The following is a 10,873-nucleotide window of genomic DNA, read 5'->3' on the forward strand; positions in this document are numbered from 1 at the left end:
CATCACACACACAGCGGGCACAACCATCACACAGACATCACACACACAGCGGGCACAACCATCACACAGACATCATACACACAGCGGGCACAACCATCACACAGACATCATACACACAGCGGGCACAACCATCACACAGACATCATACACACAGCGGGCACAACCATCACACAGACATCATACACACAGCGGGCACAACCATCACACAGACATCATACACACAACGGGCACAACCATCACACAGACATCACACACACAGCGGGCACAACCATCACACAGACATCATACACACAGCGGGCACAACCATCACACAGACATCATACACACAGCGGGCACAACCATCACACAGACATCACACACACAGCGGGCACAACCATCACACAGACATCACACACACAGCGGGCACAACCATCACACAGACATCATACACACAGCGGGCACAACCATCACACAGACATCATACACACAACGGGCACAACCATCACACAGACATCATACACACAACGGGCACAACCATCACACAGACATCACACACACAGCGGGCACAACCATCACACAGACATCATACACACAGCGGGCACAACCATCACACAGACATCATACACACAACGGGCACAACCATCACACAGACATCACACACACAGCGGGCACAATCATCACACAGACATCATACACACAACGGGCACAACCATCACACAGACATCACACACACAGCGGGCACAACCATCACACAGACATCACACACACAGCGGGCACAACCATCACACAGACATCATACACACAGCGGGCACAACCATCACACAGACATCACACACACAGCGGGCACAACCATCACACAGACATCACACACACAGCGGGCACAACCATCACACAGACATCACACACACAGCGGGCACAACCATCACACAGACATCATACACACAGCGGGCACAACCATCACACAGACATCACACACACAGCGGGCACAACCATCACACAGACATCATACACACAGCGGGCACAACCATCACACAGACATCATACACACAGCGGGCACAACATGACATGTATATAGTCCCTTCTTCTCCATCATGTCTCCAGTGGCAGTGGTGGGGCCTGGTGTTTGCAATCAGCAGCAGAGTATGGGCTGTACGCAGGAGAGCTGTCAGCCCTGCAGTGTCCCTAAATCCCCCTCCCATCCCCCTAGTCCCGACTGCAGAGCTGCTGGTGACATTGCATGAGCCCCCTCCCATCCTGTAATAACAGCAGCCACAGATGGGAGAGGCTGCGGGTCTCCCCCTCACCTCAGGACCGCACCTTGTTGTCATGTCCTCCGCAGACTTGGCCCCGCCCCCTGACCCCTCACCTCCTCATGCTGTGCGGTCTCTGCACAGTAGAATTCCTCTGCCCTGATGCCGGGGAGGAGCAGAGAGCGGGAGGCGGAGCTACAAGGGGTCACACACAGCATGGAAAGCCTGCGTGTCTGGAGGAAAAGCCCAGTGCCCAGCAGCGCCCCTGCCGGGAGAAGAGCTGAGCCGGGCCGGGACTGAGCCCTCAAATCGGGACAGGCCCAGGGAATAGGGGAGGCTTGTTAGCTCTGGATATTATACCCGCCTCCTATTATCCTGTATATAATATGGGATGTCTGGGCCTATAGTATATATATTATACCACCTACAGGCTAATATGTAACTAGTGCACATTACACCTTGAGTACAGCCATTAGATATTACACCAGTCACTTCTTCTCCTCTGCACCATCTGATGTCTGTGCACAGTATATGACATCCAGTATACAGGAGAATATGTGATGGGATATATGACATACTGTTATACAGACATCAGGTGCTATATACTGGATAATAAATGATGGTATATATCAGGGGTGGGCAATTCATTTTCCAGAGGGGCCACATGAGAGAACGTAACTGTTGTGGGGGCCTGAACCAATAGGCTGAAAGGCTGAAATTAGTTCTGCTCAATATTAATATTAACTACAATTAATATAAAATAATATTTATATCACTTAATATTGAGCAGAATTAAGTATGCCAAATCCCCCTATATACCGTATGAGCCCCCACACAGCCCCCCTATATACCATATGAGCACACACATAGCCCCCTGTATACAGTATGAGCACACACACATCCCCTTATATACCATATGAGCACACACACAGCCCCCTGTATACAGTATGAGCTGGGGTCCTGGGTTCAAATCCCACCAAGGACAACATCTACAAGGAGTTTGTATGTTCTCTCCGTGTTTGCGTGGGTTTCCTCCAGGTTCTCCAGTTTCCTCCCACACACCAAAGACATACTGATAGGGAATCTAGATTGTGAGCCCCGATGGGGACAGCGACGATAATGTACGTAAAGTGCTGCGGAATATGTTAGCGCTATATAAAAATAAAGATTATTATTACTGAACACACCTGGACCTGCCTACAGGACCTCACATATTATATATGGGGCCATATAGTAGAATATGAGGTGCTGTAGGTTCAGCTGTAATCAGTCGGTGCAGGGTCTCGTATTGTGATGTCTGTGGTCTCTGCTGGGACTAAGTGTGATTTATTGCACCAGACTGAACTTTTTGCACTGACAGGAGGACCCTAATCTGCATGAAAGTTCAGCCTCCTGCAATAACTCACACGGAGCCCCAGCAGCTGGCCCTCTGATTGGACAATATAGAATCCTGGGTGGATTTATGAGAAGGTGAGCACAGTCCCGCTTCCCCCTCACTGCAGACCCCCTGACCTCATACTGACTGAGACCACTGAAGTCTCCGATCCACAGGCTCCTGTCCGGCTGACTGAATCAGTTCCAGGGGCGCTGTGTGACGTCACTTCAGCAGACTCAGCCACACAGCGTGCAGGGGGTGTATCTGCATCTCTGCCATGTGGTCGGGTCGGCAGCTGAACATATTTAAAGGTACAGTGCAGTCCCCTGGCAGCCCTGAGCAGCTGCTTGGGAACTGGTCTGGGGGGGCATTTGCCCCTCTGCACCCCAGCCCAGCCCGCCCTTGACTGCTAGTATGATGGTGACTTTTCTTTGTCTTTTTTTTTGTGTTTATTCTGGCTTGCCTAATTTTCGCTTTTGGTGGCGATATGTTTTAGAAAAAAATTAGACACATAATGTTCTGGCTTCAATAGTTCTTTGTGTTAAACCTCACCTACAAAATAACCCATATTCAGACAATCCTAATATACCGTTTGTATTTGCCATACTTATATCATCTTGAACCTGCTGTGAGCCGCCTTCCAAATTAGGATATAGTTGGCAGCAAATCTAGTTCCACGGACCGGCCATACCTACCAAACCCTCCGCACCATGGTGTATTTCTACCCTTTACTCCACTTCCCTCACTTACTCATGTTGCTGATCCCCCCACATTTTTCAGCACCCAGTCCTGGCCCTGATTACAGTTCTGCACCTTATTATAATTTGTAATGTTTATTTGTTTTATTTTGCATGTTTTGGCGCATGACAGAAATATTTCTTTTTGATCATTTTTTAAATAAATTAAGTTTGTTTTTTCCTATCTGCTTGTTTTATTCTTTGCCACCTTATACAAAAAGGTAGTTAAATGTAATGTTCAAGGATACAGTGGGTGCTGAAAGTATTCAGACCCCTTTACATTTTCACTCTTTGTTTCATTGCAGTCATTTGGTAAATTCTAAAAAGTTCATTTTTTTTCTCACTAAAGTGCACTCTGCACCCCATCTTGACTGAAATAAACAGAAATGTAGAATTTTTTGCAAACTTACTAAAAAAGAAAAACTGAAATATCACATTGTCATAAGTATTCGGACCCTTTGCTCAGACACTCATATTTAAGTCACATGCTGTCCATTTCCTTGTGATCCTCCTTGAGATGGTTCTACTCTTTAATTGGAGTCCAGCTGTGTTTAATTAAACTGATAGGACTTGATTTGGAAAGGCACACACCTGTCTATATAAGACCTCACAGCTCACAGTGCATGTCAGTCCAAATGAGAATCATGAACTCGAAGGAACTGCCCAAGGAGATCAGAGACAGAATTGTGGCAAGGCATAGATCTGGCCAAGGTTACAAAAGAAGTTCTGCATTACTCATGGTTCCTAAGAGCACAGTGGGCTCCATAATCCTTAAATGGAAGAAGTTTGGGACCACCAGAAGTCTTCCTAGACCTGGCCGTCCAGCCAAACTGAGCAATCGTGGGAGAAAAGCCTTGGTGAGAGAGGTAAAGAAGAACCCCAAGATCACTGTGGCTGAGCTCCAGAGATGCAGCAGGGAGATGAGAGAAAGTTCCACAAAGTCAACTATCACTGCAGCCCTCCACCAATCGGGCCTTTATGGCAGAGTGGCCCGACAGAAGCCTCTCCTCAGTGCAAGACATATAAAAGCCCGCATAGAGTTTGCTCAAAAACACATGAAGGACTCCCAGACTATGAGAAAAATAAGATTATCTGGTCTGATGAGACGAAGATAGAACTTTTTGGTGATAATTCTAAGCGGTATGTGTGGAGAAAACCAGGCACTGCTCATCACCTGCCCAATACAATCCCAACAGTGAAACATGGTGGTGGCAGCATCATACTATGGGGGTGTTTTTCAGCTGCAGGGAAAGGACGATGGTTGCAATTGAAGGAAACATGAATGCAGCCAAGTACAGAGATATCCTGGATGAAAATCTCTTCCAGAGTGCTCTGGACCTCAAACTTGGCCGAATGTTCACCTTCCAAGAAGAAAATGACCCTAAGCACTAAGCTAAAATAACAAAGGAGTGGCTTCAGAACAACTCTGTGACCATTCTTGACTGGCCCAGCCAGAGCCCTGACCTAAACCCAATTGAGCTTCTCTGGAGAGACCTGCAAATGGCTGTCCACCAACGTTCGGCATCCAACCTGATGGAACTGGAGAGGATCTGCAAGGAAGAATGGCAGAGGATCCCCAAATCCAGGTGTGAAAAACTTGTTGCATCATTCCCAAGAAGACTCATGGCTGTACTAGCTCAAAAGGGTGCTTTTACTCAATACTGAGCAAAGGGTCTGAATACTTATGACTATGTGATATTTCAGTTTTTCTTTATTAATAAATTTGCAAAGATTTCTACATTTCTGTTTTTTTTTCCAGTCAAGATGGGGTGCAGAGTGTACTTTAATGAGAAAAAAAATGAACTTTTTAGAATTTACCAAATGGCTGCACTGAAACAAAGAGTGAAAAATGTAAAGGGGTTGGAATACTTTCCTTACCCACTGTATATGATTTTCACAATAATCTTGGGGAAATTAAATTTATTAGAAAGATTTTGAGAAAGGGGGACTTCAAATACATAAGTAGGGCCATAGCAGTGATGACTTAGCCCAGGAACTTAGGACCTTATATTGTCTATTCATATATAGTTTAGTCTACATTTTGGCGTTGTTTTACATCCTTACAAATTTAGGTGTTTATTTTTGAAAAAATGGGATGGGGTCCATTTAATTTTCTTAACAGCTGAGGGAAAGCAGTGGGCAATCTGGGAAGGGGCCGCTATTCATGGATCTTCCCAGCTTATTAATAACAGCTCACAGCTGTCTGCTTAGCCTTTAATGGTATTAAAAAGGGGGTATCCCCCCAAAAATTATGTGGTGTCCCACCTAGTTTTAATAACCAGCAAAGGCTAAACAAACACCTGCAGGCTGATATTAAAAGGCTGGGAAGGGACCATGGATATTGGCCTCCTCCCTGACTAATAACATGAGCCCTCAGCCACCCCAGAAATTCTGGTGCTTATTCTCGGCTCTTCCCACTTGCCCTGGTGCATTGGCAAGTGGGGTAATGGTTTTGGGGTTGATGTCAGCTGTTTGATGTTTGCTGACATCAAGCCCAGGGGTTAGCAATGGAGAGGTGTGAATAAGACATCCCGATTACTAACGCCATTAGTTCAAGTAAAAAAACTCACACAGAGCAAAGACATTTCTTAAGATCCACATAAAAATAAAAAAACAAAGTAATCCTCACCTGTCCGCAGATAATCCATACTGATGATGTCGAACAATGATCCCCAGATCTGCTACATCCGATTGGTGTGTTGAGCGGTTGCATGAGTATGTAACTGCTCAGCACGCCAGCTGGAACTCACTGACAGTAGCCTGAGGACGTTCCTGCAGTGACGAGCGATGCCGTCAATAAGGTTGCAACTTGAAAACGCTTTGCTATTTTCTTATAGCCTACTCTTGCTTTGTGGGCCTCCACCATTTTCATTTTCAGGGTGCTAGGCAGCTGCTTAGAAGAACCCATGGCTGCTGTTTTTTGGCACAAGGTTAGAGGAGGCTGGATTTTTATAAAGTTGGGAAATTCGTATCACCTGGCCTTTCCTAATGATAGTGAACAAGCCATAACCTTTAGGGTATGTGCAGATGGTCGGTGTTGGCTGCGCTTTGAACGCAGCATACTTTATGCTGCGTCCAAAGCGCTGCACGCAAGTGAATCCGCATGTGTTCAATGAACCATGCGGATTCACCACATCCTATACATTACAGTGATATAATTTCTCTTGCGGAGACTAGGGTCTCTGCAAGAGAAATTGACATGCTGCGGTCTGTGAAGACGCACTGCATGACCGTCTCCACGGGTGAGCTGCAGGAGCACGGAGACTCATAGTGGACATGGGATTTGTATAAATCCCATCCACTATGCTGTAACATCTGGCCGCTGCAGATTGCACGCAGCGCAAGTGTGCTGCATCCAATCCGCAGTGTTTACTGACCATGTGCACGCACTCTAACAGGCTAATTAAGGTCTGAAACCTTGGTCAAAGTTTTCTGAGCACACAAATCTCCAAGGGTGCCCAAACTTTTGCATCAGCCCATTTTCCTTTGTGTAATTTTTAAAATGTAAAAAATTACAAGATTTTTTTTTGCCTAAAATACAAAGGAAATGTGTCATCTTTAACTTTAGCCCTTTTATAGAGATCATTTCATCTTCAACTTGCTTTACTGTTCACAATAACAGTAATTTTTTACCAAGGGGCCTAAACTTTTACATGCCACTGTAAGAGAAACACATCGCTATTTACATTACTCGTAAAACCGCATGGCACTGTACACATAAAGGGATTATTGCCTTCAAGGGTAGGAATGCTGCAGAACAGTCCATCACTCTTACATTCCCTCTTTGGACATGGTCATCCTCGACCATTCTGGAACCTGGAAGACAACGCACAGCATATACAGTGGGGGCCCTTGAAAACGCACACTGCAGCCGCAATACTCGCTGCCTCTGTCAGGCCTGAGGCTGTGGTACTAACCGTGGAGGAGTCATTGCTGGACATCATCTTCCCGCTGAGGGCTGAAATATTGGATGTGACATCTGGTCATCTGGTCAATGATTTTGTGGCACCCCTGAGGGTTCAGTCGCCACAGAGGTACTGCACCTCACCCAGAAGTGTGGCATCTCCTTCTCTCAGGTAAGGAGGAAGTACTGCCGGCGGCACGGTGGCGCAGTGGTTAGCACTGCAACCTTGCAGCGCTGGGGTCCTGGGTTCAAATCCCACCAAGGACAACATCTGCAAGGAGTTTGTATGTTCTCCCCGTGTTTGCGTGGGTTTCCTCCGGGTTCTCCGGTTTCCTCCCACACTCCAAAGACATACTGATAGGGAATCTAGATTGTGAGCCCCGATGGGGACAGCGACAATAATGTATGTAAAGCGCTGCGGAATATGTTAGCGCTATATAAAGATTATTATTATTAAAGATTATTACTGCCCGGGACCCCAACACCTGCACTCAACACTGCACTACTCCAGGCCGGCTGGAAGGGCATTATGCACTTCTTTTGCTGCCCTGTCCCTGGCTGGAGTGGGGGGAACCAAGGAGAGGGGGAACCAGTAGTGGGTGTGGGTGGAGGACGTAGAACAGGGGAGCACTTAGAGAATAGATATAAAAAAGGAAGCCATCTTAGTTGGAGCAGTGCAGTTCAGCCAGTGAGTAGCAAGGAGAGGAGGGGAGCAGAGTCTCTTCAGGAGCTCTGCTCCATTGTGGGCCTAGTGAGAGAGGCCCAGGAGAGGAGTGGGAGCAAGGGAGGAATGCTCCGGGAACAGAAGGGATCCCAGGGGGTACGGTGAGTGCAGGACTGCACCCATACGCCCGAATCTGCCAAGAATCAGAGGGATCAGGGAAGGGATCAGAGGGAAGGGAACTGGTCCCTGGACCAGCCGTGTTACTCCAGGTCTCGGCTGGAAAAAACGGAGGCTTCTGCACTTCCATGGTGCAGTTGCCACAGCCTCACCCTAGTCGCCGTGAAGGGCATCAAGTAGGTCCAGGAACTCCAGGTTGCCCCGAAGGGACTTCAGAACACCCGATCGGGACTGTGTGTGGGGAGCGCAGGGCAGGAGTGAGAAGACCCAGCGCGTGAAGTCAGTCAAGGAAGGAACATAAGAAAGGGGGTCCCGTTAAGTGCTTCTAATCTACCTTAAGGAGTGCTGAACCCCTGCCTGGCAAACGCAGTGCGACGCGGGAGTCTGACACCTGGACAGTGTACCCGAGGAACCTAAAAAGAACTGTGAGTAAACTCAGATGACTGCACTGCACTGTCTCTGTCAGTTATTTCCATCACGCTACCGCGCCTGCACTACAACGCCCAGCATTACCATCTGCAACTACCCTGCCCCGGGGGCCCGCTCCGCCTGTGGGGAGCAGAAACATCCCAGCTGCCATCCCATCACCCCTGGAGGTCTGCAGCAGCGCCGGTATTCATTACCGGGAACCACAGGTGGCGTCACGAGACAAACTGTTAACAAACCCCCTTTTAAAGAGCGACCCCAGAGGATGGGCCCGGGAGCCGACTGCCGTGACATCCTACAAAGAAGGTAAAGGCCCGGGTACCAAGTTTCCCCCTATATCCCCCCTGGGCGGGTCAACTTCACCACCTCCTGGGTGCTCGAGTTGGGCCCTCACCCATTTCTCCCACTCCTTCTTACCCTCAATGACCTTCACCACCCATCTGGCCTTAACGGGGTCCAGGGCTGGTGTCTCTTCCATGTACTGCTGTGGCCAGGGGATGAAGGCTGTTTCCCAGGCTGATAACTCTCCAGGACGCTGAGGTGTACTTACCACCAGGGCTGCCAGCTTAGCTTTCAGTCACCCTGCCTGGTCGCGGGATCTTGGCCACGCTGACACTGCTGCCTCCGCCTTGGAATCGAGTTCTGGTTTTGGGGACTGCGGTCGAACTTTTGTCTTGAGGTCAGGCATTGGATCCTGGGCCTTCCCTGGACCTTGGTTGGTGCCTCTACTGATGACAGTTCACCCGGCTGCATCTCTTGCTCCAGCTGCGTCATCTTCCTTTTCCGCTTGACCTTTCCGGGCCCACCGCGGAGCACAATGCCGTAGCACCGACCATCACTTTCAATAGGTAAACCGTAGCACTCTATCTTCTCTTGCCACTTTACCTCCTCACCAACAATGGTCCCAGCCCACTCTGCCGTGGGTGTGCTCTTACGTTGCTCTGCCCATTCTTGGGGGAGGCCACTTCTGGCTCACCTGCCCGTTTCCTGGGAGTCTCCACCCGTTCTCCCTTGGCTTGCTGCAATGGGCATGGTTTCTTTTTTTCCACCGTGCCCTTCTTACGCACACGATGGGACGGGTCCGTCTCACTCTTTCGTGTCACTCACCGACATCTTGCAGTCTCTATCCATTAACCCTATCCTAAAGACTAAACCTATTATTCTCATCTTATCTCCTGTACCGTTGCTAAGCCACTTAACTATATGAACAGTACTTCGCTGTTATAAGTTTTGTCCAAATAGTGTATATACGAGTACTTATATATATCAGTTTATCATAGTGTAAAGCGTTAGAAGTTTCGCACTCCTAATTAGAAGATGTAGTGCATAGAAGGAATATCAATAAGATCCAGAAAGAAAACCTTTGGCACTGTAGATATGACACTTGAGATGCAGAGTAAATTCATTAGTACATTTATTCGCAACCGACATATAGTTTATCATATACTTATCTTTTTTTAAATCTTTAGATATTATTAATAAAGTGTTTAATTGAAAATATAATGAATAAGGTTAATGTCAGATGAAACACATTGATGAAATGATATGTAAAATTAGACTAAGAATGGAGTGGTAATGGTGGACATTAGGACCCTGCGCTCTCATGAGCAGCATAGCTGAGCTCAACGTTCCTTCCAGACACTGGTGGACTAAACGTGCACAGATACCGTATTACGGAGATCTCCCCTCCTTTATCAGTGGCACCAGGAATTTTATGTGACAGTAACTGGAGGTGGCTATGACCACTACGCATGTAGCCTTACAAGGTTGGTTTTATCTCGTCACATCTTGCATTCAGTGACACACTCCTTCCTGCTTTATTGCTGATGTTTAGGAGTACGGGGGCGACTTGCATAGTGACATGCTTCTGTACATGACACGGATGAGATGGTGTTTTGATCCTACAGATGGCTGTGATCTCACCCGTACTATAGTGATGGAATACATCAGCCGCCCATCAGATGACAGCTGCAGTGATACAGAATGAGGGGATAGCACTTATGTTATCAGACATCAGCCACAACATGTGAGAACCGCTCATATGTTTAAAGGGAACAGACAAGTCCACCATGTACGAGGGTGTGTCTTCAATAACCAATCACAGATCCATGGGCTCCAATCAGAAGGGGTTTTACATCGCAGGCAGTAGTAAAGGGCGCAATGTCTCGCATAGCAGCATTGGTGGTGCCAGACTGCTGTCATTCAGGTGACGCACACTGAAGCCCTGGTTCCTGATCTACAAGCTGCAGGGATATAGCAGAGCACATCCCATTCATAGCATGATGCTATCTGCTGAGGGACAATAGAAGACTGCTACAGCACATCTAGCATCTCTGCTCAGCAGCGGGGGTGAGCTCCTGT

This window comes from Phyllobates terribilis, unplaced genomic scaffold (assembly GCF_046119375.1).
Source record: "Phyllobates terribilis strain yellow unplaced genomic scaffold, ASM4611937v1 Scaffold_55__1_contigs__length_8800988, whole genome shotgun sequence".
NCBI classification, from domain to species: Eukaryota; Metazoa; Chordata; class Amphibia; order Anura; family Dendrobatidae; genus Phyllobates; species Phyllobates terribilis.